This window comes from Apium graveolens, chromosome 4 (assembly GCF_009905375.1).
Source record: "Apium graveolens cultivar Ventura chromosome 4, ASM990537v1, whole genome shotgun sequence".
NCBI classification, from domain to species: Eukaryota; Viridiplantae; Streptophyta; class Magnoliopsida; order Apiales; family Apiaceae; genus Apium; species Apium graveolens.
The window spans coordinates 282,322,010-282,332,094 of record NC_133650.1 but is presented as its reverse complement, the minus strand read 5'-3'; the positions used below and the strand labels follow the sequence as shown (position 1 = coordinate 282,332,094).

At 32.9% G+C, this 10,085-nt stretch overlaps 1 long non-coding RNA gene across 1 annotated transcript; it reads left to right on the top strand.

Moving 5' to 3' along the window:
- The first annotated feature begins 3,167 nt into the window (after positions 1-3,167).
- LOC141717185 (uncharacterized) lies at positions 3,168-6,222 on the top strand. Its single transcript, XR_012573549.1, has 5 exons — positions 3,168-3,450; positions 4,182-4,277; positions 5,334-5,522; positions 5,638-5,943; positions 6,040-6,222. It is a non-coding gene; the product is annotated as an uncharacterized LOC141717185 (long non-coding RNA).
- The last annotated feature ends 3,863 nt before the right edge of the window (positions 6,223-10,085 follow it).

The window sequence follows — 10,085 nt, the reverse complement described above, 5'->3', positions numbered from 1 at the left end:
TCCATTTCATATATTTCCTACATTATATATAAGGTAAAAGGAAACATATTATTCAATATGTTTTCAGGGTCAAGTAATAAAGTTGCAGCCAACTTTTACCACATTGGCTACGGAATTTGGCTGATATTTTGGCAATTGCACAATATCATGATGAAATTAGTGGTATTTACAAGCATTAGAGATGTTTATAATGTCGGATGTAATAACTAGGGAATTTGGATTTTATTATTTTTGGTTGGGATGTTTATTTTAGACTTGAATATATGTACAAATTGAGTTTGTTGTAGTGAATGTTAAGAAATCTGCTATCAATTTATTTTTATGTTTCTGTTGGATGTTTTTGGATATTTTTTGTTGGGATGTTAGCATTGTTTGGTTGTTTTTTGTTGTAGATACAATTGGTTCCTTGTGGTTGTAAATAGTACCAGGATGACATGCAATTTACAGAACATTAACATCATAATGATTAATGTAAATCGATGTAAAAAATGTACAAAAGACATCAGGTAAAATAATATTAAACGAAAAGGAACTAAAAAAATGATGTGAAATAGTCATTTGACATCGGTTCCGAAATGAAACTCAATGTATTTTAAGTCAAATAACATCGGTTAGAGAAATTGGCTGATGTTAAACAAAAAGATTTAACATCGGTTTCGTGAAGAACACCCGTATCTTATCCATCATTTCACATCGGGGGGCTAATATAACCGATGTCTGATCAAACATTTCATATCGGGCAACTAATCTAACCGATGTCTGATCTAGCATTTCACATCGGCTTGTTCAAAAGAATTTTAATAAATGGCTTTTAGAGCTTGTAGATTTCATGTTTTAATGGATAAATACCTCATAATATACTCATATTCACCTAAAAATACTGTAATATAAGCTAAAATTTGTTACAAAGACATCACATTTAATCTTAAAACCAATGTATAGCACTATAATACACATCAGCTGTTAACCGATGTCAAAGGCTTATGACATTTAACATCACACGCGAAGACATCAATTCAGATTTTTTTAACATCGGTTCTGAACCGATGTCTGATCCCATATTTCTAGTAGTGGATGCTGTTTCAAGAAATTAGACTCCTCATCCTTCTATAAATAGGAAGAAGAAGAGAGTAATAAACACACTTGAAATTAGAGAGCAGATAATATACACATCTTGTACCAGTGATAGCAGTTCATATTTCCGAAGTTTATTCTCAAGTTTTCTCAAATTGTAACACAAAGACTAGTAGATTGCTTTCAGATATATAATCAAAAGCATTTCCAAGTAATTTCAAATCCTATTCTTGTTCATATCATGTTTTAATATTTTGTGTTAATTCTTATGTTTTGCCATAACTTAGTTATATATTTATATATATAATATGCATACCATGCTTTAGTCTTACTATATTACTCTCCCTACTATTTCTATTAATATTTGTTGGTCCTATAACGTCCTTTTTGGTATCAGAGCCAGAGGGAGTTGTATTATTATTGTCTACTGTATCTCTGTTCTCAGTTCTTAAACTTTTGTAGATAAGCCTTTGCCGAGTCGTTTTGCCTAGTTTATCGGTTATAAGTCCAAAAGAGGCAATACACCCGTTTTTTCTAGGATTGTAAGCAAAAGCTTAGCCTACGTCTTTTTTGATCTTAGAACATGGATTCTGTATTCTGCAGAACTACATCTCTTTCCAACTCTTCCACTAGTACGATAGATTCAAGAAATATTACGCATAGTGCCGAAACCAAAGTCGAAAACCTCCAAAAAGCAATAGAGCGTTGGGACATCCCAAAAATCCCCAAAAGCCAAGTTTATGATACAAAATGGTATAGTTCAAGTTCTTCCATCGAAACCGAAGAAAGGGACATACACCTATCAAAATCATTCGAAACAATCCACCTTCTCACCAAAAGTTCCCTAGAAAAACTAGCAAAATCATACAATTACATCCATATAGGTTTAGTCCAAGTCGGAATTAAGTCCTTAACCAAAGAAGGATTAGACACCTCAATACTAGCCATTTTAAGAGATGCTAGATTCCTTGAGTTCAATGACTCTCTGTTAAGTTCCATAGAATCAAGTCTATGCAACGGACCCATCTCTTTTAGTTGTTATCCAAATTTATCCATTTCTCTTAAAGATATGAATGTTATCCATAGCATGACACTCCAAGTTAAAACTCACAACTATAAAATGTTAGAAGCACTACTAGAAATAGTAGATACGACATCGGTGTTTAGACATCGGCACGTAATGCACCCGATGTTAAAAGTTTTTTTAACATCGGTTTTTAATTAAGCGATGTTGAATAAGAATATTGACATCGGTTTTTTATACTAGCCATTGTCTATGTTTGAAAATAAAAACTGCCAAATATACGTTTTTAACTTTGACATCGGTCATTTTTACAAATCGTTGTCTATGACCAATTTTAAAAAATTTAAATTAACTTGTCCTTTTTCCCCCGTTTCAGTGCCAAAATTTCCCCCCTTTTTTTATAGAAAAAATTATTTCCCCCCTTTACATATAATTTTTTCCCTCTGACTGAAACTATATCCCCTCTTTTGCTCACACCCCCGATTCTCTCTCTCTCTCTCTTAAGATGGAAACTCTCTCTCCCTCTCTGTGAAACCTCAACTTCATCTCAAACCCTCTGACTCTCTCCCTCGTCTCTATGATCGTTCTCACCATTCCTTTTTATAAACCCTAATTTAGAACTGGTACAAAAAATCTCCTCTCTCATCGTTCTCTCCTTTCTCACCACTCCCTCTTACAAACCCTAATTTAAAACTACAAAAACGACACTGAAATTTGACCTAATTAAACATCAAATCCAGCATCAAATTGGTAAGCTTAGTCCTTGATAGCAGCTTTAGAGCTTTAAAGGAGACCTGGGTTTCGTCCGATTAAGTTCCAATTTTAAAATTGTTTTAGTAAATTTTAATTTTATAGATGTCAATATATATATATATAGTTGGTTAATTTATATGTTTACCCCCTCTCTTACCTTCTTTCTCCCTCGTTCTCTTTTTTCATGTTTTACTTTGTCTCTCGATTGTTATAGGGAACTCTCTTCCATTTGGTTTCGAGAAGGTGTCATATGGCTCTGACAAGTTAGAAAGAATAGCTTTATGCGGGTCAGGTGTTTTAAATTTTTTATGTGTAAATCTGAAAAATTTGTATGTTTATTGGAGATATTGATGCATGATTTATTCACTTGATATTCATAGTGTTGCTTATAAGAGGAAAGAGGCGGTCGAAAGTACTCTTAATATTTACAAGGCTGCTTAGTAAATATGTTTTATATTGTGTATTTGACTTCTTATGTATATGTTTAAATCATTAGTCTTTAGGATCTCTAGTTATTTATAATGTTGTTAATATTGTGACACTAATTATTTTGAGATCGCAGATGAGGAAGAAGCGTTTCACTTCAAAGAAATGATAATGTAAGTATAATATTTTACCGATGTAGCTGAAATAATATTTCTGTACTTGCTGTTTTTACCTCCATTTTGGTCTATGTACTAGAGCTACATATATATATAAATTGAAACTAAGAGTAAACTAGAAGTCTATTTCCACATGACTATTAAATCTTTAAAAGGTATAATCCACATGCAATGTTTTTATTAGATTTTTTCATGTCACTTCAATTACTAAACTATAGTTTAATCTTGCATGGTTCAATTTTATATGATCTGTTTGTGGGCTAAGGTCTATGTGCAAGTTTTGTTAGTTATGGAGTCATTGATAGACTTTGCATGTGTTAAATCCTGATTAAGTATAGTACATCATGTTGTTTTTTATATTATTTGTTAAACATTACTTTGCCTTTTCAGATTCTATAAGTATGTCATGTTTCTTTTATCCAGCACACATTCAAAAATGTTAGGAATTAGCATATACAAAAAGGGAACCAGTTATGTGGTTTTCTAAAATTTGGTTTGTAGGGGTAAAAATAGCCTCCCCTTTAATGGAGGAATATTTGGTAACTATTAGAGTTAATGAGATTGGCAGCATGAGATGGATTATAATGCTTGGGTTGTGTTTTTTTTTCTTTTGTCCAATGAAATCTTCATGTTCATAGTTGAGTGATTTTGTTCGCAAAAGTGCATGAAAGGCAGACTCCTTTCGCTTTAGGTGGTTTCTGGAAAGCCAGACTTCAAATTTGTTGCAGATGATGATGTATGTCCACCAGATGATGATGTATGTGCAATCTGCTTTGGTGATTTTAGTGTTCCTTGCATGACTAATTGTGGCCATTGGTTTTGTGGTACCCCCTTCCCTTCCCTTCCCTTTTCTTTCTTACCCTTGTTTTCATTGCTTGTTTTTTGTGTGGATATTTGGTTACACTATTTTTGTAACTTTTTGTTTGGAAATTGATTGCTCTATCAATCTATTAGACTTCATGTTATGGTGTTAGGGTTGGTCATTTCGGGTTGTGTTCGTAGAAGTGTTAATATGTATTGTGTCTATCTTATTCTATACATAATGCAATTCGATGAATGATGAGAATAAAAAGATGAGCAGGAAGCTTACCGAAATGAAATTTTAAGGAATGAATGAACGCTCTTTTTTTGCTGTCATATTTAGGTTTACAAATTTGCAGCATGTTATTCTGAGTATTTTCTATCTTCTGTAATCCTATCTTTTTTTAGATGTTTTCTTTTTTCCTTGACTTGCCCTTTTGTGTCAACTTTGGTTGTTTCTTTTTATATAAAACAACTATTTGTCAGTATTTTTTTCCATTCTAGATGCTATTATGGATTGATTAACATCAATGGCCTAGAAATCGTCTATAAATATAACCATATTTAATAGATTCCTTATATGGTTTTTACTTATGTTTAGTTATATTAAAATACCATATTGAACTTGAACCAAGGTGTATAATTTTGGTTTTTCGGCTTGGTATTTTTTTAATGGTTTTGGTTCAATTTCAGTTCATTTACTCACCCCTAGTTTGGCCCGCGTGAGCTAACTCATCCAGTTCTACACTAAACTAACCAATGCTTAGGTGGTTGTATCATATGTTTATATCACTTTAGAATCTTTTCTGCAGATAAAAAGCATGTAAAATCAGTGTTTTTAAACTTTTTTCTGGCTTAAAAATTTGAAGCATGCCTTTTGTAACCTGTGATATTTTAGCCTGACTTCAAATTTTGAACCTTAAAATGACTCAAAAATTGCACAAGTTTTTACTCCTCTGTTGTTATACTTATGTTCTCAACATTGAAATCTTGTTCTTCATTTCCCTCGATTATTTTTTCTTTGTGTAAATTTATGGATCTGACTAGACTTTGTGTTGTAATTTTTTTGTTTCAAGTAGGTTATTTCTAAAATGGGTGGATGCAATGGCAATGGGAAAAGGGCAATGGGAAAAGTGCAACAGGCAACTGTATATTGCAGGAGGATGCATTTGTATCTGATGCCGACTCATTTGGTGTTACTCGCACATGTGAGATGCGTACAACTGTCTTAGAAAACGGTCAGACTCTTAATGTTATTGACACGCCTGGTATAGTTTCTTTCTAGTTGTCTAGTTGGACTTCCATAGTTCTCTACTATAACAAACAAATAGTTTCCTTTAAGCTTTATTTGATCTAATAAATCTTACGCAATACATATGGCAGGTTTATTTGATTGTTCTACAGAAACATAATCCACTCTTAAAGAGATTGCTAAATATATCAAGATGGATCAGAATGGTATTCATGCGGTCCTTGTTGTTCTTTCGGCCAAGAGTCATTTCTCATAAGGTGAAGAGACAGTCATAAATAGCCTGAGGACTCTGTTGCAACATGTGAAAACAAGACAAAGTCTCCTGGTGCTACATATATATATATAAATTGCAACAGGTGGAAACAAGACAAAGTCTCCTGGTGCTCAGTCTGCACTTCGTGCACTTGCTCGTTCATGAATGAAAATTGGTCGCATTGGTAATTTTTTTTCCTGATTAGCTTATGAACTTGGAAATGAGTAGACTATAGCCATGTAAGGAGTACATAATTGACTTTCTATTTACCTCTTTTCAGAGGAAGTTACTCCATTCCCCACTGATAGCACTCGCAGAAAGGGTGGTTGAAGAGGAAGGAGGCTGTGAGTTCTGGTACAGCAGCACAGAGCAAGTTGCTTTTGGTTTTAGTACTTAAAAATTGTATAGTATGAGTTGGCTAATGGAATACTTGTATTTTATTTGAAATGTATGTATAGTATGGTATGAGTAATATTTTGGTATTAGAATTGTAATTTGGATGAGTACCTTTATGCTTCTGTTTGAATGTTTTTTGTTGTAGATACAATTGGTTCCTTGTGGTTGTAAATAGTACCAGGATGGCATGCAATTTACAGAACATTAACATCATAATGATTAATGTAAATCGATGTAAAAAATGTACAAAAGACATCAGGTAAAATAATATTAAATGAAAAGGAACTAAAAAAATGATGTGAAATAGTCATTTGACATCGGTTCCGAAATGAAACTCAATGTATTTTAAGTCAAATAACATCGGTTAGAGAAATTGGCTGATGTTAAACAAAAAGATTTAACATCGGTTTCGTGAAGAACACCCGTATCTTATCCATCATTTCACATCGGGGGGCTAATATAACCGATGTCTGATCAAACATTTCATATCGGGCAACTAATCTAACCGATGTCTGATCTAGCATTTCACATCGGCTTGTTCAAAAGAATTTTAATAAATGGCTTTTAGAGCTTGTAGATTTCATGTTTTAATGGATAAATACCTCATAATATACTCATATTCACCTAAAAATACTGTAATATAAGCTAAAATTTGTTACAAAGACATCACATTTAATCTTAAAACCAATGTATAGCACTATAATACACATCAGCTGTTAACCGATGTCAAAGGCTTATGACATTTAACATCACACGCGAAGACATCAATTCAGATTTTTTTAACATCGGTTCTGAACCGATGTCTGATCCCATATTTCTAGTAGTGGATGTTGTTTCAAGAAATTAGACTCCTCATCCTTCTATAAATAGGAAGAAGAAGAGAGTAATAAACACACTTGAAATTAGAGAGCAGATAATATACACATCTTGTACCAGTGATAGCAGTTCATATTTCCGAAGTTTATTCTCAAGTTTTCTCAAATTGTAACACAAAGACTAGTAGATTGCTTTCAGATATATAATCAAAAGCATTTCCAAGTAATTTCAAATCCTATTCTTGTTCATATCATGTTTTAATATTTTGTGTTAATTCTTATGTTTTGCCATAACTTAGTTATATATTTATATATATAATATGCATACCATGCTTTAGTCTTACTATATTACTCTCCCTACTATTTCTATTAATATTTGTTGGTCCTATAACGTCCTTTTTGGTATCAGAGCCAGAGGGAGTTGTATTATTATTGTCTACTGTATCTCTGTTCTCAGTTCTTAAACTTTTGTAGATAAGCCTTTGCCGAGTCGTTTTGCCTAGTTTATCGGTTATAAGTCCAAAAGAGGCAATAAACCCGTTTTTTCTAGGATTGTAAGCAAAAGCTTAGCCTACGTCTTTTTTGATCTTAGAACATGGATTCTGTATTCTGTAGAACTACATCTCTTTCCAACTCTTCCACTAGTACGATAGATTCAAGAAATATTACGCATAGTGCCGAAACCAAAGTCGAAAACCTCCAAAAAGCAATAGAGCGTTGGGACATCCCAAAAATCCCCAAAAGCCAAGTTTATGATACAAAATGGTATAGTTCAAGTTCTTCCATCGAAACCGAAGAAAGGGACATACACCTATCAAAATCATTCGAAACAATCCACCTTCTCACCAAAAGTTCCCTAGAAAAACTAGCAAAATCATACAATTACATCCATATAGGTTTAGTCCAAGTCGGAATTAAGTCCTTAACCAAAGAAGGATTAGACACCTCAATACTAGCCATTTTAAGAGATGCTAGATTCCTTGAGTTCAATGACTCTCTGTTAAGTTCCATAGAATCAAGTCTATGCAACGGACCCATCTCTTTTAGTTGTTATCCAAATTTATCCATTTCTCTTAAAGATATGAATGTTATCCATAGCATGACACTCCAAGTTAAAACTCACAACTATAAAATGTTAGAAGCACTACTAGAAATAGTAGATACGACATCGGTGTTTAGACATCGGCACGTAATGCACCCGATGTTAAAAGTTTTTTTAACATCGGTTTTTAATTAAGCGATGTTGAATAAGAATATTGACATCGGTTTTTTATACTAGCCATTGTCTATGTTTGAAAATAAAAACTGCCAAATATACGTTTTTAACTTTGACATCGGTCATTTTTACAAATCGTTGTCTATGACCAATTTTAAAAAATTTAAATTAACTTGTCCTTTTTCCCCCGTTTCAGTGCCAAAATTTCCCCCCTTTTTTTATAGAAAAAATTATTTCCCCCCTTTACATATAATTTTTTCCCTCTGACTGAAACTATATCCCCTCTTTTGCTCACACCCCCGATTCTCTCTCTCTCTCTTAAGATGGAAACTCTCTCTCCCTCTCTGTGAAACCTCAACTTCATCTCAAACCCTCTGACTCTCTCCCTCGTCTCTATGATCTTTCTCACCATTCCTTTTTATAAACCCTAATTTAGAACTGGTACAAAAAATTTCCTCTCTCATCGTTCTCTCCTTTCTCACCACTCCCTCTTACAAACCCTAATTTAAAACTACAAAAACGACACTGAAATTTGACCTAATTAAACATCAAATCCAGCATCAAATTGGTAAGCTTAGTCCTTGATAGCAGCTTTAGAGCTTTAAAGGAGACCTGGGTTTCGTCCGATTAAGTTCCAATTTTAAAATTGTTTTAGTAAATTTTAATTTTATAGATGTCAATATATATATATAGTTGGTTAATTTATATGTTTACCCCCTCTCTTACCTTCTTTCTCCCTCGTTCTCTTTTTTCATGTTTTACTTTGTCTCTCGATTGTTGTAGGGAACTCTCTTCCATTTGGTTTCGAGAAGGTGTCATATGGCTCTGACAAGTTAGAAAGAATAGCTTTATGCGGGTCAGGTGTTTTAAATTTTTTATGTGTAAATCTGAAAAATTTGTATGTTTATTGGAGATATTGATGCATGATTTATTCACTTGATATTCATAGTGTTGCTTATAAGAGGAAAGAGGCGGTCGAAAGTACTCTTAATATTTACAAGGCTGCTTAGTAAATATGTTTTATATTGTGTATTTGACTTCTTATGTATATGTTTAAATCATTAGTCTTTAGGATCTCTAGTTATTTATAATGTTGTTAATATTGTGACACTAATTATTTTGAGATCGCAGATGAGGAAGAAGCGTTTCACTTCAAAGAAACGATAATGTAAGTATAATATTTTACCGATGTAGCTGAAATAATATTTCTGTACTTGCTGTTTTTACCTCCATTTTGGTCTATGTACTAGAGCTACATATATATATAAATTGAAACTAAGAGTAAACTAGAAGTCTATTTCCACATGACTATTAAATCTTTAAAAGGTATAATCCACATGCAATGTTTTTATTAGATTTTTTCATGTCACTTCAATTACTAAACTATAGTTTAATCTTGCATGGTTCAATTTTATATGATCTGTTTGTGGGCTAAGGTCTATGTGCAAGTTTTGTTAGTTATGGAGTCATTGATAGACTTTGCATGTGTTAAATCCTGATTAAGTATAGTACATCATGTTGTTTTTTATATTATTTGTTAAACATTACTTTGCCTTTTCAGATTCTATAAGTATGTCATGTTTCTTTTATCCAGCACACATTCAAAAATGTTAGGAATTAGCATATACAAAAAGGGAACCAGTTATGTGGTTTTCTAAAATTTGGTTTGTAGGGGTAAAAATAGCCTCCCCTTTAATGGAGGAATATTTGGTAACTATTAGAGTTAATGAGATTGGCAGCATGAGATGGATTATAATGCTTGGGTTGTGTTTTTTTTTCTTTTGTCCAATGAAATCTTCATGTTCATAGTTGAGTGATTTTGTTCGCAAAAGTGCATGAAAGGCAGACTCCTTTCGCTTTAGGTGGTTTCTGGAAAGCCAGACTTCAAATTTGTTGCAA